The sequence below is a fragment of the Cyprinodon tularosa genome, unplaced genomic scaffold (assembly GCF_016077235.1).
Source record: "Cyprinodon tularosa strain WSP-4 unplaced genomic scaffold, ASM1607723v1 ctg96, whole genome shotgun sequence".
NCBI classification, from domain to species: Eukaryota; Metazoa; Chordata; class Actinopteri; order Cyprinodontiformes; family Cyprinodontidae; genus Cyprinodon; species Cyprinodon tularosa.
Genome location: NW_024039740.1, coordinates 867,483 through 877,862, shown reverse-complemented (window position 1 = coordinate 877,862; position 10,380 = coordinate 867,483). Strand labels below are relative to the sequence as shown.

General features: G+C 36.5%; 1 long non-coding RNA gene across 2 annotated transcripts in view; it reads right to left on the bottom strand.

Annotated features, from left to right (window-relative positions):
- Positions 1-7,753: 7,753 nt before the first annotated feature.
- LOC119776847 overlaps positions 7,754-10,380 on the bottom strand; it is a 36,826-nt gene continuing 34,199 nt past the window's right edge. The window contains exons 4-5 of one of the 2 annotated variants that reach the window (XR_005279840.1): positions 7,959-8,211; positions 7,759-7,890 (exon numbers count right to left, since the gene is read on the bottom strand). This is a non-coding gene — a long non-coding RNA (uncharacterized LOC119776847). Of the gene's footprint in view, positions 8,212-10,380 lie in introns of both variants that reach the window. The other variant, XR_005279839.1, reaches the window with a different exon arrangement.

Sequence of the window (10,380 nt, the reverse complement as noted above, 5' to 3'; positions counted from 1 at the left end):
GGTCCCCTTATTTACAAAGAATCCGAGGAATAAATCTATTCAAGTGGCATCATTTTAAGAAAGATTCTTTAGCAAGGAACTCTAAGAACTCTTGGTAACATATGATCCATTTAACTTAAAAGAGCTTCTGATGTGAGCAAACGTTTATAGTAGTGGGAACTCTTAAGCATGGTAGAAAGGAAAAACAATGAAATAATTATTGGTTGCAACAAATAAACATCTGTAACAAATAACACAATAATTTATATGGAAAAAAGATTAAATTCATAATCCTCCTAGGAAGAAATTCAATAGTTTGAGTATTTTCTATAGAAACTTGAATTAAATTATGTATGCAATTAACTGCCTTAATTCATCATCATTGTTTTCAAGATTAAAGCACTTGGTACATATAAAGCTTATATCAACTTAAAATCTGTTGGGTTTCTTATAATTATTTTCAAATAAATTAGAATTTCTTTCTGCTGCTCCTTATTTTTCGTTTTTGTTACGTTCATATTCTTCTCCTCAGGTAGAAGAGCACTTTCCCCCTTATCCTCTAACCACCTACAGTAAGTGGGATTTCAAGTAGATAACAAAAATAACCAGGTTTAGTTGTAGGCTGACACCAAGAAGTTTATGAGAAAATAAGAGAACATTTATCATTATAGAATTCAATCTTCCAGCCTTTTGTTTGAGCTAGGAAAAATTTCATTATAACATAAGCTTATTAGAAATATGAGGAAAACCATCAAGAACAAACAGGTTAGATTTTACACTATTTAACGTGTACCTAAAGTGGGATGTGAGAAAGTATTGCCTCTTAAATATGGATGTGCTGTCTTACCCGCAGTAAAAACATATCTGGTATATCCATTAATATTTAATTTATGTCATCAAGTTTCAGTTTTTCAAGGACAAAATATTTTACCGAGGCCATTAAGCTGTAGAAAATACACTCAGCTTGTCAGCAGTTATCTGATTTTCTGGCTAAATCAGGTTGTTATGTAAAGTAACATTTTAAACCAAGTTTGGATATATTCATGTCTTTATCAAAAGAGGATTACAAGGATTAGATTTTTTTTTTTTTGCCTGTTGCAAGCTTGAAAAAAGTCCTTTCATTATGCAATAAGTATTTTACTGTCTTAACTGATAACCTATCAAAAATTATCTAAAATATTTGATGAATAAGCATGAAGTGCAAACTAATACTGTCCACTTTTGCCCCTCTTTTGTTGTTTTTTTGGAATACATTTGTGATATTTTATAAAAACAAATTTGTAAAACTTTTTATCTTCCAGTCTTTTTAAAGGTGGCAAATCCTAGATACCTACTTTTGTGCATCAGAAAAAATATATATATTTTTAAGCTATCTTAATATAGCTTTAGATATGTCCATGTGCTACCTTTATAATTAATAAAGGACATTTCAGATAAATTGGAAATAACTAATTCCATCACAATTCAATCAGTTCCCAGCTTTTTCTAAGTTTGTAAAATAAAAGTTTTTGTATCCCTTTCAAAAGAAAAATTGCAAACTCTCCAAATCAAAAGAGCCTGTAACTCTACCCTTCTATATAGCTGAGGTGCAGCTGACACTTTCCTCTTCTAAACTCCAACTCCATGCAATAAAGCTGTAAAATAACACTCAAACACATTCACACAAAGGTTAGTTTACAGGGCACCATTAAATAAATGCTTAGTTTGTGAAAGCAAGTATATGCTCAAAGCCTCTAAGGGAGCTTTGTCACATTTAACAAGATAACCTCTACCGATGTCACTGGGGGTTATTTCTGCTTGGGTGTATGTTTGACACTTCAGCTTTACAAAGCTGTTCAGTGTAAGCGAGATTCATCATGAACACCATTCAGCAGTGACTCTTAACACTTTAAAATCGAGAAAAGAATGCATCTTTTACAAAACATGGAGGGTCTCGTAAAATGTATCAGTATTTTTAAACCTAACCTTTCACTCACACTCAGGGCCGGATTTATCAAGATCCAATTTTGCGTGCAGTAATTTGCGCTCGCAAACTGGAATTTTGCGCGAGGGGCTGAACCATGGTTTGCGGGTGATTTAACAAGAGCGATTGCGTAACTGGTGGCAGGTGCAAAACTGTTGGAGACGCCCTATTTAAATGATGGTTTTGCGCGTTTTGTGGTTTGCGGCATGGCGAGTTTGGACAGCAGAAAGCGCAAAAGGAAATTCGACCCCATGGAAATGGAGGTAGGCTATTGGTGGATGAAGCCAACAAACATTTAAGTGAGCTACAGCAAAGAAGTGTGACTGTCACACAGAGGAACGCTATATGTGAACAAATCTGTAATAAAGTAAACATTGTCGGTGAAACCCTGCGAACAGTGGATGAAGTAGAAAGAAGATACCAGGATATTAGAAGGCGAATCAAAGAAAAACAGGCATATAACAAAACATCTGCGAACAAAACAGGAGGGGGCACAGTAGATGAGGTGCCTCTGACCAGCATTGAGGAACAAGTACAGCTGACGCTCTGTGAGGAGCAAATCACTGGAATTGCAGCTCCAAAATGTCAATGCTGGATAAACGATATGTTTTGATGATCGTTTCCTCCTTCATTCCAAAAATATTCACACGGAGTGAAAAAATGCGTTCTCTGCGTCTCCTTGCTTCATTTCGATGTCTCCTTCTTGCGACAATAACCGCTGCCATGTGTGCGCAATTACGTATACAGACCATTCGCACCTTCTCTTGAAACGTGTTAAATATAGAGTCAGATACCGTTAGCAAAATTGCTTTCAGGTTTGATAAATCACTTTGCGAGTGCTAAATTAATATATTTACATGTTCTCCTCCCACAAGACGCACTTTTGCGTGTAAACGCCCCATATTGCATATTCATAGCAGAAAAAGTATTAAATGGATAAGAGGCGCTATTTAGCGCGTTTTAAAGACCAAATCCTTTTAGCACGCTGTTGATAGATCAGTTTGTACATTTTTTAGCGTGCGCAGTGAAATAGCTCACGTTTTTATACACGCAAACCTTTGATAGATCCGGCCCTCAGTGGTTTGACTTCTTTTTGCTGCATTAAAAAACAAACAAACAAACAAAAAAAAAAACTGGTAAGTATTTATTCCTTTGATTAGCCCCGCAGAATATTTTCCTTTAAAGATCTGCAGTACCTATTGGTTCTCAACCTTTTTGCACAAGTGACCCCTATCCATTTAAGGGCTCCCTTAATATCACCTCCCCCAGTTTCAGCCTGAATCAGCTAAGTTAGAGCAAGTGTAGTTCTACTGTAGGGATGCATGTGAAGGACCTGTCTGAATCCCTGCTCAGCACGATAAGTGGTCCACAAAGCAATAACAATCAGCCTGGTCGTCCCCCAGAGAACTGGATAACACGTGGCATATTTGGTCCCTGTGCTGCCCCTGCTAGAAGTACCAAAAGTATACTTTGAAAACAATGCTCTCAAGGTTTATCCCTCAGAGAGATTAACCTCTTTAATAGAAAGAAATTATTTCACAGGAAATACAACAAGTAAATGCTAATTGTTTAAATGCCAAATGCCATGTGTGTGAATTTTACAGATGATACACTGATGCTCCTCTCTCCTGAAGGCAGCATAGATACTGATGATGCTTCTATATTTTTATGTTTTGTTTTTTCCCTTCATGGTAGCTTTATCTAGCCTAGTACTCGTTTAGATATGACCGGATCCTGTAGTGAGCCATAGGCTGGAGTTCTGCCATAAACAACTTCTCTTCATTGATGATGGTTTGGCCTGTTTTTCAATGCTTGGTCCTGTTTCTCATCTAGAGAAAGATATGGGCTCAGCTTCTGGTGTGTTGTACAGTATGTGCTCTCTTTCATCCTTCTTGACTTGAAAACAGGCTCAGAGCTCATCTTCTTAATTGTTTCTTTCATATGTAGAGCACCTATAGAGCTATTTTATGTTACATTTTCTAACATATTTATTTAAGGATCAGGGCTACCATGTTCATTTTGTGTCTCTAATTCGGTTTTACCTGCTAACACGTCTAGTCCCTCCAAATTTCCCGAACAATATTAATGGTGTTTTATGAGTATATTGTGGCCAATGCATTGATATTTGATGGGGCACCAGCATGAATGTAACACACCTAAACAGAATCGTCAGGAAATTCAGTCACATCATCGGAGAGGAAACAAAATCTAAAACATAACAGTTGGACTCAGATTGTACCACATCCGTGTTCATAGAACAACACATGTCAGAGCAAAAGTTATCTGATTAATTATTGAGTAACATAAAGGTACAACATGCTAAACCACAGTATATTAACTATACCAAATTGTGTCTGAGATAACACTGACCATACATAATAATTAGGGAGATGGGTAATCTCATTACCATATCAGCCTTAGGGTACAATACCTGTGGAGACTGAAACTAATATGAAATTGCTGTTTGAGTTTTGCATAAATTTAACAGCAGGACTGTTTTACTCTGCTGCTTGACATTTTCTCCCTTGGGTGACCCAACAAGACACAGGACATTTGTATAAAAGGAAGACTTCAGGATGAGACTTGTAGCATTTCAAAATAGGAGTTTCAAGAAACACATAAGTAATCTGTTAGTCTGTTTTGTAAAATAAGTAATGAATATAATTGCCTGAATGTGATTTACACATGTTGTATGTCCAAAATGAGAAGGAGCTGAATTAATTGAAATGTGGCAGACTATCCATTTCTTATGCACACAGTGCAACCTCCCCAAAAAGATCAGTAGTAAATTGTCCTCTCAATGCACACCTCCTGTCACAAGGGAACAACACAGATGAAATAAAATACTGTAAATAAAGGAAATATATTATACTATTAAAGATTTACGATTACTAATGTTTCTACATGCTAAAATGCAAAAATTATAAAACATGGATGTGAGTACAGGCAGCCCAGAATCAGTCAGAGAGCCAGAGGAAGCAGGTAGAAGTACTACATAGTTCATCTTTGTGTGAATGTATGCATGTAATACTAAGTAAGTTTCAATGCCTGAGTAATTCAATGTTTCTTAATGCTTTCCATTGCTGTAAATGGCCAGTAGATTTATCACAGTTTTTCAAAAGCAGGAGACTTGACCAAAGGACTTTACATTACATCTAGTCATTCATCTATTCACGCACACACTGATAATGGCAAGTTACATTGTAGCCACAGCTCCCCTGGGGCACAGGTGCCAACAGGCCCTCTGACCATCGTCATTAGGCAATGCAAGTGTTTGTCCAAGCGCAAAATGACATTGATACCAGGAGCTGGAGCTTGAACCATCAACCCCTACAACCTTGCAGGTCAGACTCCTGTATCCCACATTACTGTCACTATAATTTGGAATACAAATATGAGATCTAGTGTGCAGTTTTTCTCTGCATCGCCGCTCAGACTATTTGTTTTGCTGACTTTCTCAAGACATAAAGAGAATGATATAAAACACCAAAAATGAAATTAAAATAAACCAAATAAATGAATGAATGATGTACATTTTATAGAATTGTTTAAATTGATTAATATTTCTAATGTAAAAAATTTTTTTCAAAATATTTCAATAAGCATAAAAATTGTACCCTTTTTAGTCCAGATGCCATGACTCCATCGTAATATTGGGCTATCAACTTACTGGTGCACTAGTGAAAGTCACGAATGATATTCTCATGGCTTCAGATAAAAGCCTTGTATCTGTACTGGTCCTGTTAGATCTCAGTGACTTATTTGATTCAGTTGATCATAGTATTCTTTTAGATAAACTTGAACATTTTGTAGGAATCAAGGGCACAGCACTAAAAAGGTTTAAACATTATTTATCTGATAGATTTTTGTTTGTTCATACTAACTCTTCCTCAAGCTCCACGGTTACCTGTGGAGTATCACAAGGATCAATGCTAGGGTCAATGATGTTTACTATATACAGTATATGCTCCCAATTGGTAGAATTATTAGACAGCAAGGGATTGATTTCCACTGTTATGCTGATGAATCTCAACTTCATCTTTGACGTCTTGAAGATATAAAAACCTGGATGACTATGAATTGAGTTAATTAGCAGACATATTTATCTGGATTTGTGCTTTTTTTCACCTTAAGCATCTTATTTGGAGTGTTATTTATTTGCAGACAGTCTTGTTATTTTTACATTATTTGCACTGGTATAGCAACTTACAATGTCATTGCACTCATAAGAATAATATTAAACACTTTAAAATAGAAATGGTCAGACATTGTTGCATAAGTAAATTACATGACGTGAACATGAATTTATCTTAATTTTATATTACTACTCATGTCAGTGTATGGTAATAAAACAGACAGATGGGCATTCGATTATTTGACCTGTCATGACCTTAGAGGCTCTAGCATCACATTATTTGGTAATGCTTTGGGGTAAAAGTAAGGATACCGACTCTTGAGACTTTGGAAGAGGCACCTCCTGGCTGGGTGTGGCATTTTTGGATCAATTGGAAAAGACATAGTAGTTCTGGGCCATTAAACTGTTCCAAGTGCTATGGTCAGAAGACAGGCCTAAAACAAAGAAGATCAAAACTTAATCTGCAACTTCTGCTTACATAAAGGATTTTGTTAAACAATACTGGAATAAATTCTGTTAATACTTAAAGAGGTTTTCTTCTTTTTGTACACTTTCTGAGAATCATTCTTCCTTGGATTAGAACCAGTTGATCAAACAGATGATGGAACAACACATAATAAAGTAGATTAAATAATAATACATAGAATAACTTTTACATGCATAGCTACTAAACTTAGATCTGAAGTTGATAAAACTTCCCATATTCTTATCACCTAAGTATCAAAGTGCTGTTTGATGCTGTTTGAGCAAATTTCAAATCTTGAGACAAGAAAAACAACTTCAATGAGGAAGAGTAAAGCTACTATGTTTATTTTCATCAAAACCAATAAACATAAAAAGTTTGTTTTATATAGCTCTGACACTCTGGATGGTTGCTGCTCCACCTTGAGTCACATCTGCAGCTTCACATTCATTATTATTCAAACATTAGGTAGGTTATGAGGAAATCACCATGTTAATATACGAGTAAAGACAATTAAGACTAACTTAAAAAGAGTGAGTGCTGGTTGGGGAAAAAGAGAGAGGGTCTGATTTGCCACAGTTGTGTTTGCTGCTCCCAGCTTGCTAGGCTAATACTAACAGCCTTCTATAAATGTGACGAATATTAAACATCAATTACTTTTTAAGGTCATATGATGAGCAAATTTGGGAAACAAACCAGACGAAAGTTATTTTTTATCCAAGTTTAGACAGAGTAACAAACCTGTTATTTGCCTCCATGTGTACTTGATAGTGTACTGTATGCTGCTATTTTCTGTTCTTGGAAACATTTCAAAAATAAAAGTCCCAAAATAGTGATTATTGGATGCTCACAACCCATGATATTTAAAAAAAAAAATCATTAGAGGAAGTTCCCATGAAATTATAACAATAAAATTTGTCATATTTAGCATCTCATACATGGTTACAAAACACATGAAAATGGCGGAAAGTGATTTTAAGAAATAATTTTAAAATAATTTCAAAGAGCTGGACAAGGCTGGATAGTTGCATAACATAATATTTTGACACTTTGAATAATGAAAGACTACAAATAAGTATTTTTTTAAATAAAAATCAGGCTATCTGGGCAAGGTTTTACATAAATCTTATATTTTTATGGATTTAAACCCTTTTAAAGCTGTAATAGAGGCATTTGAAAAAAAAACAAAAAAACTTCTACCATCTGTCATGATTGGTTTAATGAACGAAAACCCACATGCAGAACACTAACGGAGACAGAGGAAAGTTTAACAATGTTTATTTGGGAAACATACACAGAGTTAATCAGGAACTGGTTCTGGTGCAGGTCCGGGACTGGTTACTCTTATATCTGGAGAGATGAGAGTTTGGTTAGCCAGGTGGTTATGGCTTGACGAGTGAGTTGAATTCTGATCGTACCTAGAAGAGGTTCTAACAGATCCTTTGAGAGGGGGAATCGGTTGGGTCCAGAGACTGTGGAAGTAGCAGAGAGCTCAGCAGCAGCAGCGTCTAGCTTCAAGCCAGAGGGTTTTCGGACTTGGGTTTATTTCCTAGCTCTTCCCAGAGAACTGACGGAGGAATCCAGACTGAGATCTTCAGGTTTGGCTTACGTGGGCAGACAGGCAGATTTCCAGGTTATGCTCATCCAGAGCTTCAGACTTCAGTCGGGTTTCTGCGAGCAAAGAAGACAAGAACAAGTTAGAAGGCCTAGTTTCTCTCAAGAGGCAACTAGTATTCACTAGGGTTTCAGAGGCTCAGATTCGCTAACCAAGCTAGGTCAACACTTCGGCGTGGAAGGAAGGTCTGACTGCTGCTTATGTAGGGAGGTCTTCTGATGAGCTGATGATCCCCAGGTGTGCTGAGGACTCCAGCTCAGGAAGCCCACAGCGCTCTCTGCTGGAGACAGGTGGCAGATCTCCAGATCCCGACACCATCATTTCAATGACATGATGTGACATGGATTCATTTACCATTGTTCCTCAGTCTTTTACACAATATATATAAAGCTACACAGGCATCAAAAACCTACCAACTGCCAGCAGGTGAGTCGCTGTTTGTTGGATTGTTGGAATCCACCTCTGGTAGAATAGAGACAGGAGTGGACTAATCTAAAGTGAACCAGCTAAAGTAAGAGACTTTGGATCTAAAAACAACTATCCTAACTCTTTACAGCAGGAAAACTTTCAGTTACCTCCTGCAGCAATGAAGACTCTCTTTAAAGCACATCATTTAGTTCTTTAGTCACTCAAGTCACATCTACAACAAGTTAAAAACATGTTCTGAATGTGGGGCATTGGCAAATAAAGGTCAAAGTTTTTCTGTGGACAATGCTTTTTTTTAATTGATCATATTTTCTTAAAGGCAAAAAGACAACATAATGTTACCTTTTTAATATATAAAACACTGATGCAGTGAGTTATTACAAATTAAGATATAGTGCTTAAACTCTTATAAAAGAAATTAAAATTACATGTTTTTAATGTAACACCAACAGTTTATTTCTAGAGCAGTAAGAACCTGACCATACATGGTAAAGTTGATGGCCCTGCTAAAGATAACATGTCCTCTTGCCTCTTTTAAATCCCTGCATCAATGTTTCATACATCTGGTTATTAGGAAGGGATCCAGGTCAGAGCCTTGTTAGATCTCAATCTCATTTAATTTACATGGGATGACGGCTTAGAATGATACAATCAACAACCTCCTGGCTCCATGGCATGGATCGCTAATTAATTAACTTACCTCAGGCCTGACAAAGAAGAGCTTATGTCACCATTGTTTTGTCAATGTAATAAATGACTCAGGAGAAACAACAATATGCTGTCGAGTAAGGCTGCACAAACGGGTAGACCTGCTTCAGCAACCATTAAGTCTATCCAGAGATTTTGCAAACGTTATCTTCAATGTAATAGCATTTCAAGACAAAAGGCCAGTGCTACGATGTGGGACTATAGATTTGCAATGAAACCCTGACAGGAAGGAAGTACAGAATTGTAAATTGCTGTTGTCATTGCCGCAGAGACCATTTTCCTTTCGTTGGACCTTACAGACCTGCTCCCACTAAAAAGGGGCACACTTATTTCATTGGACTCAATTCTACTCATTTAGACCATCCCTGGTGAACCTCCTCAGGAACATGTACCTTTTTTTAGTTTAACAATCATGTGCTGCGCTTGGGGAGAGCCACTGCTGTGGAGGGCTTGAACCAGGAAATCAGCTCACGCTTGTAATTAGTTTTCCCATTTTGCTTCTGACAGTTAAACTCCTTTTATCAAAATACCACACAGTGTGATGCTTTTCCTTGCCAGCTGTAGCAGACAAGCCTTTGTGACTGGTGATTGCTATCCCATCCGAGAAAACAAGTCCTCATACCAGTACCATCCTAACTATTTCTGTCATCCATTTAGCGAGGAGAGAAATTCCATCTCCTGTACACATTTCCCCAGGAAAAAATAACCAGATTAGAGGCAAATATGTCAAAACTACTGATTATCTGCACTCAGTTTGCAAGCCAAGGTTAATATTATGAGTAATAGGAGGAAAAGAAGGTCTTCAACAATGTCAGTTTGTTTTCACAGGAATTATATTTGTTCCTTGTTATTTTTTTTCTTTTTCTGAAAGACTTTTCAAATGTATGCAAATTATCTTGTCACCCTTTATGAGATGCAATTGCAATCCTTGCATTGTCCCACAAATTTGTTAGCATGATACAAAGTACAATACACATTATAAAAAAAAAAAAAAAAAAAAAAAAAAAAAAATTGTATGACTAAAGAAAATAGAAAATGTTAAGATTTAATAGCTTTTCTGCAAGAATGTTTTCAATAAACGATATTGCTAT